The 18623-nt window shown below is 36.9% G+C and overlaps 1 long non-coding RNA gene across 2 annotated transcripts; it reads left to right on the top strand.

The window, feature by feature from the left end:
- The first annotated feature begins 273 nt into the window (after positions 1-273).
- LOC147391213 (uncharacterized) lies at positions 274-9539 on the top strand. Of its 2 annotated transcripts, XR_015182482.1 has the most exons (7): positions 274-937; positions 5398-5518; positions 5619-5678; positions 5797-5906; positions 6140-6213; positions 7407-7496; positions 7963-9539. It is a non-coding gene; the product is annotated as an uncharacterized LOC147391213 (long non-coding RNA). The 2 variants fall into 2 exon arrangements; XR_015182481.1 differs by having other exon boundaries at positions 5619-5906.
- The last annotated feature ends 9084 nt before the right edge of the window (positions 9540-18623 follow it).

The following is an 18623-nucleotide window of genomic DNA, read 5'->3' as shown; positions in this document are numbered from 1 at the left end:
CCGTCGCTATAGAAATGCAATGTAAAAATTTTTTGCAGCGGATCTTTTTATCAGCCCCTATAGGACTTTTGAATTGGGGAAATTTATCCAATTTATTTGCAGCGGATTGTTTTATCCGCCCCTATAGGACGTGAGCATTGGGAAAAAAAAAATTCCATCCAATTTAGTTGCAGCGGATCCTTTTATCCGCCCGTATAGGATGCATGTATTGGGAAAAAAAACTTTCTATTAAATTTATATGCAACGGATAAAAACAAGCCGTCGGTAAAAAAATACTTAAAATAAAAATTGACGAAGAAAAAGCCCGCGATTTTTCTTCCCTCTCATTTTCCCCCTCATCCTTCGTTTCTTTCACACACACACACACACACACACACACACACACACTCTCTCTCTCTCTCTCACTGCAAAAATCTAGGGCTTGTAGAGGTATTTTTTTGGGCGATTTTCATGGGCCGTTGTTCTATCTGACCAGTTCAACTAGAAATCAAGTTTTTCTATGAGATCGAGAGTTCTTGAACGCGAGTTCTCTTAGTTTATTACTCAACCATTCAATGTCTCCTGCAATCGATCGCCCTTGTTTGTTTAACCTAAAGAAAGGAAGATCTTTTGTTCGAATTAATGGTGTTGGGAGAATTTCTGCGTGCCTTAATTTGGAGGAGCAAGCACCGGTTTCTGCGAATTCGGGGAAATTACCGTTTGAGGAGAGTAAAGAGGTTATAGCGATGGAGGCTAGTGTTATAGTTGGAACTTATGCTAGAAATCCAATTGTTCTTTCGAGTGGCAAAGGATGTATATTGTATGATATTGAAGGGCGAGAGTATTTGGTATAGCAGTTAATGTTCTCGGCCATGGTGATCTAGACTGGGTGAAGGCTGTCACAGAGCAGGGGAACACTCTCACTCATCTCATAAATCTCTTCTACTCGATCCCTCAGGTGAAGTTTTTTTCAAAGTTCCATTGTTTTGTTTTTGTTTTAATTTGTTGGTTTTTTTTAGTGTTTCATTGGGTTTTATTTTTGTTTTTGTTTGTTTCTTTGTATTTGTTGGTAATTTGTTACAAGACAAGACATTGTTCAAAGCTTTGCTCAACTTCGGAATGTTTTGGTGGAACATTCCGAAATGTTGACATACCAATATATTATGAAAATATGTGTAGTATGATTATACTTTCAATTGATATGTTGGATTAAAACAATTAGAATCGGATTCTTCAAGGTTGTGCCTCTCTGCCTCAGCCTTGGATTGACCATGATCCAATGTTTTTTATGATTATATATGAATTATGGATTGTTATTCCTTTGCATTTGTTTTAACATTTTGAATTCACTCTGTTCTTTATTATAGCTATTCATTTTGACTCCATGAAATTGGAATTGGTTACGCTGTTATGCGTCGTTGAGTGGGGAGAAGGGTACTCACTGGCAATTTCTGCAAATCATGCATGATTAAACGCACACATTTTCCTTCTCTTCCACGAAACAGATGTAGCTCTTTAACAGTTTAACTTAAACCCAAACACCAATCTAGCTTTTTTAACTTCAACACAAACACAAACAAAGAGCTAAAGAACTTCACATCTCCATCCATTTATATACAATGTAAACAGGGTATAGTGAGGCTTATCTTTGGCTACTCTAAAGTTGCAGCAGCAAGGAAACATCATCTCTTGGCTTGATTGAGATAGTGAGGACAAAAACAAACTTTGGCAAGAGAGGCACTATCATAAAAAGATGACTTTTTCTTCTCTTACTATAAAAAAAACTCAGTTGCATCTTTTGATTTTCTTTTCATAAGATCATCATGTTTTGCCTCTAGCAAACCTCAAGCAATGCCTTACGACCTTTTCTCATGATTTTTTAGAATATTTGTGCTATCCTTCTAGTTTGGGTATTTGATCTAGGATTTGTCACCCTCAATTAACTTTGTTACTATCACAAGAAAGATATTATTTTTTGTATCAAAATAATTCTTGAAATGACTTCATTCGATACAAATGTAAAATAAGATAAGAATGTTCAATCTAATTATTAATGAGCTTAAAAGCGAATATGTTGTCACATACTCATACCATGTACATTCAGGGTCTCTAAATATGTTGTGACATTTCTTATCATGCCAATAATCTGTCCCATTTGAGTGTCCAAACCCAAAGTTTTGGGTTGGCTGAACAAATATTTTCCTCCATCCCACTACACTCGACTCTGTCCAGAGCCATGTGTTATAATATTGAAAGAGTGTTCATATCTGCTTTTACAACAATATTTGTGTCCATTGACTGAACTCTTTTTGCTTCTTTCAAATAAAGGAGTGTAAAAACACTCAACACTCTTACCAAATTAGCTAAGTTGGCACTTTATATGGTTTAAACATGCATGCATGACTATATTGTACACAGTTCTTTAATTTCATTTTCTTGGTGATTTTTTGGTCATGCACTTTATTATCATAGGTTGTTATATTTCTTAGGTGAGTTGAAGCTCAGATAAGGAACCTAGAATTTGTTAGCCATTTTGTGAATCCTTATTATGGATTGCCAAGTCCTCAAATCTATTGGACTTTTGATGTTTTGGAGTAAGAGGACATGAAATAGGGTTGGGGTCAGAAGAATCTGTTGCTTCATGTTCAGTAGTGCTTGAACTGATTATTAAAGGTCTCATGATATCAGAAAGCTGACCTTGTTCTGAGCTTTGAAAAATACTGCAAGTGGCATTAGCAGATTCCAACACACTTTAGCAAAACTAAGTCTTGAAAACTAAATCAATTATTATTAAGAATAAATTTTGTTACTTGAAACTAACTTCCTTTTTTTAATACGAAAAATAACTGATTTTCCTATCAAATATCTGAATTATTTGAAAATAGGAATGTCAGATCTCTTAGAAAAGAGACAACTAAGAAATCTAGATAAATTATGTAAGTAGGATAACTTCATTCCTTTCCAATGTGAGGTATGCACATCAAACATTCGAGAGAGATGCTGCAACATTTTGGAATGCATTTATTTAACAAAACGTTTCAATATTCTAATGTTATCTAATTTCATTGAATATATAATCTAAATGCATGTTGGAATCTATTTTCGGTGCACAATAGGACCTACCTATTTCAGAAAATATGGATATTTAGTATCTTGTGCATATCTCATTAGTTTTGTGAGAGTGTGTGCGTGTGCGTGTGCGTGCAATGCATCCATGTACAATCCAAATACATGGCTTTCTATGTTAATTGAAGGTCATGAGTAGGTCCAATATCTGGTCAGCTAGATTAATTAGTTGGAAATTTATTTTATCTGGAGTCTGAATTCTTTTTCTTTGATCAATAAGTATCCAGAATTTAGAGTCAGTTTTTATTTTTGAGTTTCTATGTTGGAGACTAATTGTTTGATAAGTAACCTACAATTTAAGTGTTTTAATTTATTAGGTGTGTTCCCCCAGGAAGTCGAGACATTTAAGATAAAGAGTAGGCTTAATCCCTCCATATGTGTATGATGGAGTGAAATAAGACTTTCATCGGTTGATATTGTTACTGTGGTTCAATAAAGGTGCGACTGCTTTGCACTGATTGGTGTAACTTCAATGAGCTGAAAGTAATGGAGAAATGGACTCGCTTGGTGCTCTCTCTGATTTTTTGAAACCATGTGCTGGAGTCTTACTTGTGAGTTTATTTGTCGTTTGATAGCATTTCTCCTATTTGTAGTTATCTTTAAAGCCCACTTTTCCATTTGTTTTTTTCTTATTAGAAGCACCTTGTTGGAGAAAAGGGGTATATTAGGCTTTAAGGCTTCTATGGTCCAAAGAAACTATCATATGCAAACCTTACTTATTTCAGGATTCAATTTGATTTCTCTGTTTTACTGTTACTCTCTATATCAATAACATTGTCTATTAACTTCAAATTAAAGGAAGCTTGTGTTATGGAGGTGGAGACGTACAATACAGGATGGAAATGGACTGTGATAAACACTAGTGTGGACCAATGTTATTTTCAAATAATTTGAAAATAGATCCAGTTAATGTTGGCAATAGTGGTCCTACCCATTTCCCTTTCTAGTACGTAGATGATCGAGTGACTCCACTGTAATTGGGATAAGATGAAAACAATGATGTGTGCATAGATGGTTTGGTGGTTTGTAGTTGAGTCTCTCAGCAACTGTTTCTGTCCTAAGTAGGCTGCTATTTGTTTGATTATTTTTGTGTTGAAGTAAGGGAGAAGGCAATGGGTAGTTTACCTTGTGTGCTTGTGATGGAAGTTGTTGTGGAGACTTTAGAGGCCTCAATTGGCTCTCATAGAGTTTCCATGTGCAGTATGCACAATGCCTTGTGCGCTTGTAATGAATCCTATTTCTCCAATTAATTGTTTAAAAATTTTATTTTATTTCAGCTGATGTGGTCTAATGCATTAGCACATTGGTAAGTGCTAAAAAGGTCTGAGTGTGTTGTTTAGTATCTTAATCCTTCTGAAATATTAGTAATTTATAATAGTCTGTTTCTTTTATAATTCTTTCTCTATAGGCATTAGAGAAAAGTATAGTTCTGGGCAATAGCAATTGCTGATATCATGGCCTGGTTGGCTTTTTTTCATGAATGCCTTCAGTTCTCCCTTGGCCTACACATGAATATTAAATTGGTATCTAATATGGCTGTTAGGAGTAATAAGTTATTCCTAAGTTATTGATCGGCCGTCTCTTGGTTTTTCAAGTAAAAGGTGTGACAGTGAGGAGAAATGAAGCCTCTCTTTATTGGTCGATCCATTGTGGTTAACCACCCCAATGTAGCCTGCCACGCGAAAACAGAGACTTTGGAGGGGACCTTGGCACCCCAAATGACTGATGCTGGAAAAACAGAGGTACTATTGGTAGGCAAACCAGATACATAGACCACATTAACATTGAAGAAGCTTTTCAATGCATAGCAAAGAATGCCCTGAAGAGTGGGGAGGATGAAGAAATGTGAGTAAAATATTTACATATATGTTTATATCATCATCAAATCCTTGTTATAACTAATTCTATACTAATAGGTATTTGATTAAGTTGTCAATTTCTGTTGTTATAATCCAACCATTGAAATAAGGCCACCAATATAAGACTCTGATTATGCTTGGATCTAACCAGATAATTTTTTTTTCCAATGGGTTGTAAAATCCAGGCCTGTCTAGCCGCTCTCATGTTCCAACTTTTGGCTGTAATGGCAGAGAGCAACATTGGGGATGGTACATGGTATCATTGTTGTCTCTAGTTCTTCATCAATTATATGCATTAAACTTCAAATATGGTTTGTTTGTAGTTCATTCACACACTAATGAGAGGGAGTTAAATCTTGTCTTGAAATTTGAACACATTTGACACAAAGAAAAACTCACTAATTCGATGAAAGTCCTTGTTATTATGATGTAGGTGCTGCTCTAATGTCCTTCAAGAATCTATGGCAGAACGTTCCACCAAATTGGCAGGGATCAGATCCTTGTGGTGATGGTTGGGAGGGAATCCGTTGCACCAATTCACATGTCATCTTCATGTAGGTCTTTGTTATAATTTATTTTCTATCACTTAAGTTGGTTCTTCAATCTTTTTGTTTTGGAATACTTGAGATACTTACCCAACTGATTTCATCTCAGACAATGATCGAGTATGGGATTGAAAGGTCAGCTGTCCGGAGATATTCAGACTTTGTCCAAGTTACAAGTCCTTTATGTCTTCTCTTTGTAGTTCACTTTCTTCCCCTGTAATAGAAGACTAATTCTATTTTAATTTTTCCGAATAAATTCATATCTGATTACCGATTGATCTATGTAGGGATCTATCTTACAACAAGGATCTGACCTATCCTACAAACAATTGGGAACCATTCTAGTCTTCGATGGGAACAATACTGGTCTGCATTTGCTAATTCATACCAAGCACTTGTAAGTCCCAAGTCTTCTTAGTTTGCAATTAATTATTTATGTTATTAATTTTTCTTACTTGCATTGCCAAGGATAAAGAGGTTGGGTAATGTCAGGTTAGGAGGCGGTGTACATATTTCGTCATATCTTAGCATAAATTTGATCCATTATTTCATTTTGATCTTTTATGTTGATGGTAATTATTTTGACATTTTTGAATCATGAGCACTAAGCTTTGTTCCATGATTTTACAGTCATTTCGGCAGGAATCAGCTCTCTAGCACAATCCCATCTAAATTTTCAGCTCAAACATGGTTCTGATACATGTGTAAGTTCCATCGAACTGCTTTAATTGATCCAGTTGTTCGTTTCTCATCTGCAGTTTGTAACCTCATGTCGATTCATTATACTGTTTTAGCTTTATTTCACTACCAATTATTTTTACCATAGCAATGTCTTTTTAAAAAATTTTAGAATTTCAAATGTTTTTCTTTCATTTTGTTCAAAGAAGTCTATTTCAGAGTACTCAGTTTCCTATGTTGGAAATATGGAAAATAAGAACTATAATCCTATATGTTAAACAAAACATAAAGAGTAGATAAGAGTTATATCTAATGTTTCACATAAAAGAGCTGAAGATGTTTGGGTCTCAATAGGCTAGAAATATTATGTAGAAAAATAGGTGCAAGAAATAAATATAACAATCAGTTGAGGCACTTAATGGAAAGAAATTTGATGATAAAGAGTGGTATGTAGGGAAAGCACAGAAAAAATCTGAAAGAGAAATGGAACTGAAAGGATGATTTGATCCAAGTGTAAAGAAGACAGTAGACAAATTTCAAGGGGTGAACTTGTATGTGAAGAACTTAGATGATAGCATTGATGACAATAAACTGAAGGAATTGTTCTTAGAGTTTGGCACAATTGCTTCATGCAAGGTTTGTAGCAATGTTCTTTAGGATTTAATTATTAGTGACCAGCTGCACTAATATTCTGGCCATTATACTAAAATGCTTTGGTTCTGACTTCTTAATAGGTCATGCAAGACCCAAATGGAATTAGTAGGGATTTTAGGATTTGTTGCTTTCTCAACTCTTGAAGAAGCAAATTGAGCGGTAAGGTTATATTGTTGTATGCATGGTTTCAAAGCTCGTTTTGACGTCTAATCTCGCTCGTGGACGAGACTGAGTTGTGTTGGACGAGTCAACTCGCCTATGTTTAATCATTAAATCATATTTTAATTTGATAATAAATATTTAAAATTAAAAAAAATTATTATTTTACAGAAAATGTACAAAATACCAGTTGACTCAGATGAGTTTTACTAACTTGATATAGATTTTCAAAATATCATCCGAGTAAAATCGTACTTGTCTCATGTTTGCGCATGTCAGATGGCTTGTCTACCCTTCTCATTCATGGACGATACTGAGGTCTCAGATGACATTTAAAACCATGGTTTAACGTCATTTTGAAAATCTGATTATAATTTGATAAGTTTTTGTCTTCTTATTTTTGTAGCTTGCAGAAATGAACGGAAAAATGGTTTTTAATAGACCCCTTTATGTTGCTCTGGTGCAGCAGAAAGAGGATAGAAGGCCAAAGTTGCAGGTAAGTTTCTAGATTCACAACCAAATTCTTTTGGGTTTACCCTACCTTTACAGTAACACTATTGTAACCCAAATCCAAACTAGGTTCACTTACCCCTTATTTCATCTTCTTCCCTCCTGTCCTGCATCAATTAGACTACTAACATAGAAACCAAATCAAACAAGGATTTGATCTCAATGTACCAGTCAAAAGAATTTCTAAAAATCATAACACTATGTTTAGCCGTGAGTTTCTAAAAAAATAAAATAGAAATAGACATTATGATTACCCCCATAACTAATAAGAAATAGTCATAGGCCCCTATAATTCTCATAATTCTGAATAAGCACATGACTATAAATATTCTAACCATAGGGTCTCTGGCTTAAATAAACGAGAAATTGAAAGTCTAAAAAACTCTACTCTTTAACCTTTGATGTCCCTATCAGACGTGCTTGACTTTCATATCTAATTGGATTTCCTCTAGGTAACACTTTCTGGAAATCAGCAACCTATACGTACTGAGATCACTGAGGCTACAATGGAGTTAGGTCCAGAAGTAAGTGGATATAGTTCTATTAATCTAGTTACCATTTCTCTTTCGCATAATTTAATTTAATCCTTTTAGTGCTTTGCATGAGTTATGTTTGATTACTAAATAATACAGACACAAACACACACTATTTTTTTTTCCTTTTTGCATATAAAATTGAAGTAAACTATCATGGGTTTGTATTTGGTAGAAAACCTAACACAAATCTGTTCTTACCATGTTGCAAGAGGTTACTAAATTCTCTTAATAGGAACAAGTGGATTCCATAGTAGGTTAGTTAAATCGGTTCTCTAGCATACAATTTGTATACAATTTATCGATCTGACAAGTCCAGCTTATCCATCATTCAATATACTAGTCAAACAACAGTCCAATTGGATGGTCCTAACCATCCGATCAAATTGCATTTTGGGATTATTCCTAGGGTATCATCAAGGAAAGAAGCCCTTTATTTGTATTTTGAATCAGCTAATTCAATGAGATCCCCAGTGGAGCTCAATGATTTGGTGGTCTGTCTCCACATCATATATGCTTCATGTACAGTCCAGTACTACAAAAACCTCGGTATGTCTTACTCTCCATTTATGGGTATATATGCTCTAGATTTGTTATAAATATCTGATTATGGGAAAATCATCTCACCTATTAAGTAGTGAGGCCTCCCACATCTTTGTCTTCATCAAAACATCTCACTGCATTGTCTCTTGACAACAACAGTCTTAATGAGACATGGTGACATTCTCCTTTCTTACATCTGACTTGTTGATTGCTTTGTCTAATATATGCATATCAATTCATAATTTTTACAATATCATTATGCAAATAGAAAGTAAATGAAAATTATATACTTGGGTATTAATTATGCCCCCCCAAAAAATTATAAATCTCTTAAGTCTATCCTTCCTAATGAAGTTGTTAACAAGAGTTTTTCATGCACGACCAACTTATGCATGCGTGAATCGGTACTTTTTCTTTAAGGAATGGTTCCCGTTGTAAGCAACTTTGGAACTTGGGTTTGGGATGCAATGTAATTTCCAAAAAAAAATAGATATATTTATTGGCTTAACAAATATGTTATATTTGAAGGGCATTGGTTTACATGTGAAAGGATATTGAACATATATAGTTTGGACTTTGATGTGGCACGACCAGTGATCTTGGGTCCTCAATTTAACACTAACAAACTAGTGCTACATAGTTATCAGTTACAAACTCAATTCTTCTATCTATATTGTTTTCTTGTGCCTTGAATATATCAGTTAGGATCTAACTTGACTAGTGCTGCATGTCGCAAAATTTGGGTCTGTGAAGGTGGAGAAACTCACGGCGATAGAACGAAACTCCCACGTCATGCACATCAACTCCACGGTGAGAGTAATGTCTGCTTCCAATTTTTAATGTTGGTTCAATTTGTAACTATTAACTAATTTGAACTCTGTGAATCTTAGCTACTTAACAAGAGATATTATAAAATTTTGTATAAATGTGAACGTGAATCGAGTCTCTAACAACTCATTTACATAAATAGTGATGATAAGGAGGAGAGAAGTTTGAACAATAGTTTCAAATGGATGCACTTGTACCGTTTTTGTACCCATGAAAATCATTGCCCATGAGGCAATATTTTAGAATATCACAAGCACATAATTCTATTCTATCCATGCTTTCTTTCTGTGTTTATTTCAAATTGTAGTAGTATAATAGTGGTTTATGTCCGTTGACATTGCTTTCTCTTTCGCATTACCATATTTATTTTACATTTCTCAATCTTCAGAGGTGTTTATGGTATGAAAAAGGTGTTTCTATGTAGATAGGCTCAAAGTTCTTAAGGGAAAATTCTATGCCTTTTGTAGGTTACAAGAGGCATTTAAGTAAGCTTATTGAATATTTTGAGGTAAGCCCACATTTTTTTACATGAAAAATCTATAGCTATCATATCATACATAATATTAAACAAGTAAACTTTTAATGATATTGACACTACCAATGCTCTCTATGTTTATCAATTCTTCCATTCATCCAATCAACCACATTAGAAGAGGTCCAGTCCAGTGGAGACCTCATCAATATAAGAATCAAGTGAATACCCCAAAGAACTTCCCACAGTTTCACCAAGGAGGGTATACCCATAGTGTAGAATATGAACTGTCAGAAAAATTCATGAACTTTCTATTAGACCAAGTTCACAAAAAATCTCATGAACTTTCAGAAAATTCATGCAGAATATTGCTTTTTAGTTTTAGCATTCTGTGCAGAATTAATTAACTTGTTACTATGGAAACTACCATTCCTTTTTGTCAATATAGTCTTAACTCTTGAATAAAGATGTTAGTTTAAACTATAAACATGTGCAGTTCTTTGGTGATTTACTTATGTATTAGTACGGGATTAATAAAAGTTAGTGTGGCAATAGCAGCTCTCTTATATTATTTATTTTAAAGTTTTCAATCTGTACAGGTTGGAGAACACAGGTTAAATGTATATATATATATATATGAAAAAAAATTATAGCAGTGGATACAAATTCCATTTTTATATATTATTTTTGAAGGATATATAATAATTAAAAAAAAAAAAAAACGTATAGCAGCAGATTTTAATATCCGCCACTATATGTGTTATATTTTTTTTTAAAAATTGACCTATTGCAGCAGATCTTAATATCCGCCTCTATATGTGTTATATATATTTTTTAAATTGACCTATTGCAACGGATCTTAATATCCGCCTCTATATGTGTTATATTTTTTTTAAAAAAAATTGACCTATTGTAGCGGATTTTAATATCCGCCGCTATATGTATTATATTCTGTTTATAAAAAAAATTGACCTATTGTAGCGGATTTTAATATCCGCTGCTATATGTATTATATTGTATTTGTTAAAAATTCGACCTATTGCAGCGGATATTAATATCCGCCGCTAAAGGTACTACCTGCAACAGCGGAATACATTATCCGCTGCTATAGTTAGCGACGGAGGAAACTACGACGGATCTTTGGTTCCGCTGCTCATCGCCGCAATAGCTTTTACCGGCGAAAAAATTATCTTGTAGCGGCGGAAAAATCCGCCACTGTAGATAAAAAATGTTGTAGTGTCAAGTTTAGTTAGACCCAATAGGATGTAAAGACCATCAAGACCAAAGAAAAAAATTTAATTGGAATCTTTCATTAAGATTTTGATGCAAATATTGGAAACTCTAGGATTTAGGACAAGTTAGTCCATTCAAGGAAAATGGAGGCAGAGCTCAAGTAATCTCAAATTCTATCCAATTCTTTCGTCAAAGTCCTCTAATCTACCAAAGCTCTCCCCAAATCCTTTCTCAAAATCCATATAAGGAAAACCCAAGAAGAAAAAGAAGAAAACGGTGAGGTTAAATCCATCATTTCCCCTGTTTAATCTCCCTATTCTTACTATCCTTTTTTTTTTTTTCAAGCATTTTCTTCTTTTATTTACAAACTTTATAGTTTAATAATGTAACTTCCTTTAATTTTCTAGCAAGAGGCTTGGGGGTAGAGAGTAGCCCCTCTTAGATGTAATCTCCCTCAATAAGTCCTCAATAAGCTCCTTGAGATCATTAGATTAGGTTATTTTATTTTATTTATATCCCATGCAACTTAAATTCCTATAGTAGGTGTTCTTTGCTTTCTTTACTTTATGAAATCTAAATTCTAGAATAATTATCTTTCACTTTTGTTTGCTCTGATGACAATAGAACTAAGAGAGTAAATCCTCCTTGGAGGTAATTTTTTTCTTGATAAGTCCATCATATGCATATATCTTTCACACACTTACTTGTAAAATGATTACAAGTAAGGGTGTAGGTTCCTATGGACTTAATACCCAACCTTTTGAGTCTGCCAAAATGATCCTCTAAGGATACAAATATCATGCATATGGTTTTGGTTCCAATATGGTGTTGTTCAACTCATGAACATCATCCATGGATCAAACCAATAAATAACGCTTCTTAAGAGAGCATAGATGTAGGAATTGAAGCTTTGGGACTAAAAATGATGAAATCCAAGTGGATTTCATTAAAAGTTCCAAGCTCACAAAAATTCCAGTAAACACCAACTTTCATTTGTATCTTGCATACTATCCTCTTTTCTTTATTTTATTAAGTGAGACTATAGCTTTTTTCTTACTCAACTTTCTCTACAATTCCTACTATGCAGACGAAATCTGGTAAACGGCTTTGATGGTTTCAACCCGCACTGATCTGAAGTCGTTCCTAGCACTTCCCTTTCTACGGCGGCCTGATACTTTCCACAGACACTCCGACGCTCAAGTTAGAGAAATAGAGGAATAATAATCAGTACTGGTTAGCTCTCGATCTCTCTAATCCCATTTTCAATATTGCTTGCAGTGCTATTTAACCTCCCTTCCTTACCCCAGGGTTTCCCCCTCTAAAGGTTGCAATCATGGGATTTATGTTGATTATACAGGGTTGTTTACCTAATTGGGATATTCTGGATCGATCGAACTTATCTGTAAAGATCCCTTCTGGGATTTCCAAGAATTACGTACACGTAATAGTATTACGATTTTCTCGTGGCCTGGCCTGGCCTGCCTGGCAAGACTGGCTTTGCTTATCGCTACGCTGCCCTACTAACCAGACTAGGGAGATCCCTACTCTGATCTGTTCTGCTTGTTAGATAGCACCTCATAGGTTGAACTAGCCTCGTAAGCTGATCTGTGTCAGGTGCTACTTAGTTGGCTTTGACACGTGTGGGGTTAAGATCGTTGCGTAATTATTTTCCTTTACAACTACCCCCTCTCGAGGAAGCGCAAGATATCTTCGTCTCCTCGAGATGCAATTCTACTTTCCTACTAGCTATTTAGGCCTTTTCTAATTGCGCCTACTACTTTCAAATCAACGCATTTAATGCAGCGTTGCTTCAAATTTCTACCGACGGCTCAGATGGATTCTTTTTCATCTGTATCCGTTCACATGTCTTTTAACCTTTCTGCACTACTCTCAATTTGAGACGTTTAAGTTGCACTCAAACTATCCTCTCAAGCGTACGTACTCAATTGCCTCTTCTTATAAATGGGGAACTTAGTGCATTCTTCGTCTACTATCGTGCTAAAACTTTATAGATTCGTCTCTGTGCTTTCCTAAGAAGACTTATTCTCTTTTTCTTTCTACTTGCTGCAGTAGTTACCTTTTTGCTTTGAGGTAATTTCTCCATCTCTTTCTCTTTTCCCTTTTTTTTCATACTTGGCCTTTCAATGGCTATCACTGTGTCCCAACTTTGATGAAGCTTGTACATCCTTGCTTCGGTGCACATTCGAGTTGATGGTGATTCTGATGCCCCTAGTGACTACCGCTAGGGAAAAATCTTTGTCTATGCCGGCCAAATCAAGGCCCGCCTTAATTTCCCTCTCTCTGCTTTCCTTAGAGAGGTACTGAGTAAGATAAACTGGACCCCTGGCCAAATATCCGAGAACTTCTACCATCTAATGGAGGTTGTGGAGAAGATGGGTGTCACCCCCAATGACTTCATTTACCGATACAACCTGAAAGTGATCCCCCATCGGTCGAGATTCTCCTTGTTGTCCTCCAACAGTGCGGCAGTGGCTCTGACCCCTTTCCTCCCAAGTTCTAATAAAGGGTGGCATAGAGACCGCCTTTATATTTATGGGGACTAGGAATTTTGCCCTGGCACTTCCCGTGAGGGATCCAGAGTCCCCTAATCCTTTCAGGGTAATGCTACTATCTGAAGCCCATTTTTTTTACTTTGTCCATGCTCTGTACTATTTTCTTAACTATTTTTCTTCTTCTTGTGCAAAATCTTCCGCTTTGGTGGTTGCGGAGGCTAGGAAGATACAACACAGAGCATCCGAACATCATAGGCCAGAGGTAGTGGACCTTCAAACAAGGACTGTGAAGAGAGCGATGGTGGACGATCTTCTAGGTGACATCCCTCGGCCACCTGCACGACAAGCTTCTTTTGGCTGTACCGTAGAAGGTACGTGAGCTCCACGACGAAGGGGTCCCAATCATCCGGCACCTCCTTCTAGCGTGCTAAGCTCGGATCGTTTGATCCATTTGGAGTGGCACAATTTTCCTTCTGGGTACTACAAGGGTCCTCCGACGTCATGAATATCGACCTATCAGAGTTCCTTTTTTCCACTGCCACCAGGACTGCACCTCCCACTGTCCTAACCAAGAGGCGGGGGAAAAAGAGAAGCCATTCCTTTCGTGGTACTAGCCTTTCTTTAGAGGCTGGTCAATTAGTTGTGCCATCTGGAAAGCCTATTGACCTTGCTTCCATCTTGTGGTACTAGCCTTCCTTGTCTCCCAAGGTTACCAGTATATCTTCATTGCTATTGATTATGTGCTCAAATGGGTAGAAGTTGTAGCATGTAGAGCGAACGATCACAAAGTGGTGGTCATTTTTGTCAAGGAGACAATCTTATCAAGATTCGATACTTTATGAACTATCATAAGTGATAGTGACTCGCATTTCTACAATAAAATCTTTCTAATATTAATGAGGAAATATCTCATAACTCATAAAATAGATATACCTTACCATCCACAAACATGTGGATAGGTAGAAATTTTTAGCAGGGAAATCAAGTCCATTCTAGAAAAAATAGGCAAATCCTTTTCGGAAAAATTGGTCTTTGAGATTAAATAACTCATTGTGGGCCTATCAAATCACTTTCAAACCACCAATAGGGATGTCTCCCTACCAGTTAGTTTTTGGCAAGACATGTCATCTCCTTGTAGAACTTGAGCATTCTACATATTAGGCGATCAAGTGTCTTAATTTTGATTTCAATAAAGTTGATGTATATCACAAATTATAACTCGATAAGTTAAAAGATATCAGAAACAACTTTTATGATTTTGCTAAATGTTACAAAGAGTGTACAAAATTTTATCACGATAAGCACATTCTTTGACAAAATTTTAAGCCTGGTTAAAGAGTTTTATTGTATAACAATAGACTCCACCGTTTTCCAGGGAAACTCCAGTTTCACTGCATTGGCCCTTATATTATTCAAACAGTTCACCACCATAGTGTTGTTGAAGTCCTTAATCCTAAAGATTGATCCACTTTCAAAGTAAATGGCTCGCAGCTCAAACCATATCTCAAGTGTGTACCACCATAGGAAGTTCTTCTCTTCAATGACCTGATTTATCAGGGTTAGCAGAGTTTTCATATAGTTGAAGATATTAAACTTATCCCTTTTGGGAGGTAACCCATTATTTTTGTTTTCGTTTTTAGTAATTTTAGAACTCTTGAATGAGTATTGTAGTTTTTCACTTTAGTTAAGCTTAAAACATGGCGATTTCCTTTGTCGAGAATAGTTACTAGTTCAAAATCAAAATGGTAAGTTCAAAAAGAAAAATCATAATTGGTCTCATATGTTTAGGGTTGCACAACACTTAACTAAAAGGAATGATCTACATGTAGATAGGTTTCCCCCTTACTGGCCCTCTTCAAATAATCATCGATGAATCAGGATGGCTTACCCAATGTACTCAAGCTCTACGTGCTAAAAAGTGACGAGCTGATCTCTTATCACGTTAAGCGATACTCATAGTTTCCTTCCTATTCAAACTTAGGTAATTAGTATTTCTTTTTTTTTTTTAAAGTTTTTAGGACTTTTTAGCAAGTTAGAATTGCCTTAATTAATATTTTTTTCGTTTTAGGATTGTTAGCTCAGTAATTCAGGATTTTATTTTGTCTCAAGGGTAATTTGAAAATTTCCCATAAACCCTAAAATGATAAAAAAAAAACCCTAAAATAATAAAAAACCCTAATCTCTAATATCTTCTTCTCCACCTCCATTTAAAAATTCATCCAAAACCATCGCCATCAAGTAGATATTTTTCAGATCTCCCTCCTCAGTTGTTTTTATGCAAATCAGAAGTGATAACGCAATCAACACCAAATTACGACCAACTCGCAGTCACTGCGTCATCATCACCATCAGATTCACTACGTTGGAGTCAATCTTCAATTTTTCACAGTCCTTTGATCAACACTCAATTCTAAATTTTCACAGATTGACCATTTGACCATATTGATTGTAGTGGTACCCATGGTTTCTTCCAAATGAACAACTTTTTAGGAGTTATTTTTGGCCATTACTTCAAAGGTGTTAATGGAACATAGTTTCATGAGGCAATTGCCGAACAAAGTTGGAGTAATTTGCTCAGACCCCTCAGGAGGGGAAGGGCTTATCATATTTCTCCTGACCAACCGACATCTTTTTCATGGTTGAGGATGAGGAACAAGGCTATCCTCTCAGGGGGCATCAGAACTCTGCCCAGCCTCTACCTGAGGTTCCTTGGAAATTTTTGCAGAGACAACAACAACATCAGTAGAAGCAGTTGTAGTTGGAACTGAGGTAGAAGATGGAGTAAAGGTAAAAGACCCCTCGATAATGATCGTAGGAGAAGCAAAAATAGAGATAGAAGCAAGGCAGTAAGCTTCCTAGGTGGCACGACCTCACTAGAAAGGTTGGTGCCATGGGAAGAGTGGCTTCTTTTCTTCCTCCGTACCTTTGCTGGGACGGGTGGAGGAGCAGCCCTGGTGGCAGTGGAAAAAAGGGAACTCCAAGAGATTGATGTTCATGACGTTGTAGGACCCGGGCAAAACCTTAGAAGTACGAGCTGGGCTCGGTACGCTGAAGGAAGGAGTTGGATTACTAGGATTCCATCGTCGCAGAGTTGATGATGGTGGATCACAACCCTCCTTGGTACGACCAGCTCGACCAAGTGAAGCTCGTCGTGTAAGTGGTCAAGGGACGACACCTGGTAGATCATCCACAACTGCCCTTTTAGTAGCCCCGGTTCGGAATTCCACTAACTCCGACCTTCGCATACTCTGCGCAGTATCTTTCTAGCCTCCGTAGTCGCCAAAGCAGAAGAGTCAGTAGAAATAACAAGAACTATTAGAAAAGGCAAGTAACGGATGTGTAAAGTTCATAATAGAATGTGAGTTAGCAGCCCCATGACAACATTACCCTGGAAGTCATGGGGGACTCTGAATCCCTCACAGGGGGTGCTAGGGGCAAATTTCCTGTCTCTGAAAAGGAAGATGGGGCTTTTTTGGCACCCTTTATCAGAACTTGGGAGAGAAGGGATTAGAGCCACTACGACATTCTTGGAAGACAATGAAAAAATCCCGATCTGTTGGGAATTACCTTCTTGTTGTACTAGGAGAGGGAGTCATTGGGGTTAACACCCATCTTCTCCATAGCCTCCACCAGGTGGTAGAAAGGGATCGGTTTATTTTACTCAGCACCTATTTCAAGAAGGCAGAAAGAGGAAAACTAAGGCCAGCCTTGATTTGGCCAGCGTAGACAAATATCTCCTCCGGACGGCAGTTGTCAGGGGTATCAGAGTCATTACCAACTTGAAGGTACATTAAAGCAGGTATGTACAAGCTTCGTCGGAGTTGGGACACAGTGAAAACCATGAGAAGACTAAACACAAAAAATTAAGCGAAACAGAGAGATGAAAAAATAGATTACCTCGAAGCAAAGAGGTAACTGATGCAATAAAGGAGATCAAGAGAAAGAAAAAAGCCTCCACAGAAAGCATAGAGACAGATTCGCAATATTTTATCACGACAGTAGGTAGGAAAAGCACTAAGTCCCTTATTTGTAAGGAGGGGCACAGGACCACGTACGCCTGAGAGGACAGTTTGGGTTCGGTCAAAACGTCACAGACTGGGGGTAGTGCCAAGAGGCAGTAGGGTACGTGAAGGACTACGGATGATGAGGAATCCATCTGAGCTGTCGGTAGACATTCGAAGTGATGTTGCATTTAATGCGTCAATTTAGAAATAGTAGGTGCAATTATGAAGGGCCTGAGTAACCAATAGGAAAGCAACATTGCATTTCGAGGAGACGAAGGGACTTATACCTCCTTGAGAGGGGGTAGTTGTAAAAGGAAATAATTGCATATTAATCTTAGCCAAACACATATTCAAGCCGGCCAGGGGGTACCTAACATAGATCAGTCAATAAGGTGCTGCTCAACAAGCAGGGCAGGTCAGAGCAGAGACCTCCTTAGTCTTGTTAGCGAGGTAGCACAATACTAAGCGAGGCCTACCCTGCCAAGTAGGGTAGGCAAGGCCTCGAAAAAATCGTAATACTGTTGTGTGCACGTCAATTTCGAGAATCCCAGATATAATCATTGCAGATAAGTTTGATCATTCCAAGATATCTCGATTAGGTAAACAACCCCTCAGAATCAGCAGAGATCCCATGATTGTAACCTATATTGCAGCCTATAGAGGGAGAAACTCGAGAAAAGAGGGATGAAGGGGTTAAATAGCACAATAAACACTATTGTGAGGGGACTGGAAGGATTGAGGACTAACCAGTACTAATTAATATTCCTCTGTCTCTTTAACTTGAGCATCGGAGTGTCTATGGCAGATACCAGGCCGTCGGGAGGAGGGAGGTGCTCGGAGTAACCTCAGATCGAGATCAGTACAGGTTGGGATCCATCAGAGCCATACACCAGATTCTGACCAAACAGGTCCCATTCTCATGAATGAAAAATACCAAACTTTCTGTATCCTCAAAATGAGTTTTGTGGTGTGTGCAACTTGTGATTA

The sequence above is a fragment of the Akebia trifoliata genome, chromosome 11 (assembly GCF_017979445.1).
Source record: "Akebia trifoliata isolate Shusen 1 chromosome 11, ASM1797944v1, whole genome shotgun sequence".
Taxonomy (NCBI): domain Eukaryota; kingdom Viridiplantae; phylum Streptophyta; class Magnoliopsida; order Ranunculales; family Lardizabalaceae; genus Akebia; species Akebia trifoliata.
Note: the sequence above shows the minus strand (reverse complement) of the source record. Positions and strands in the feature narration are given on the sequence as shown.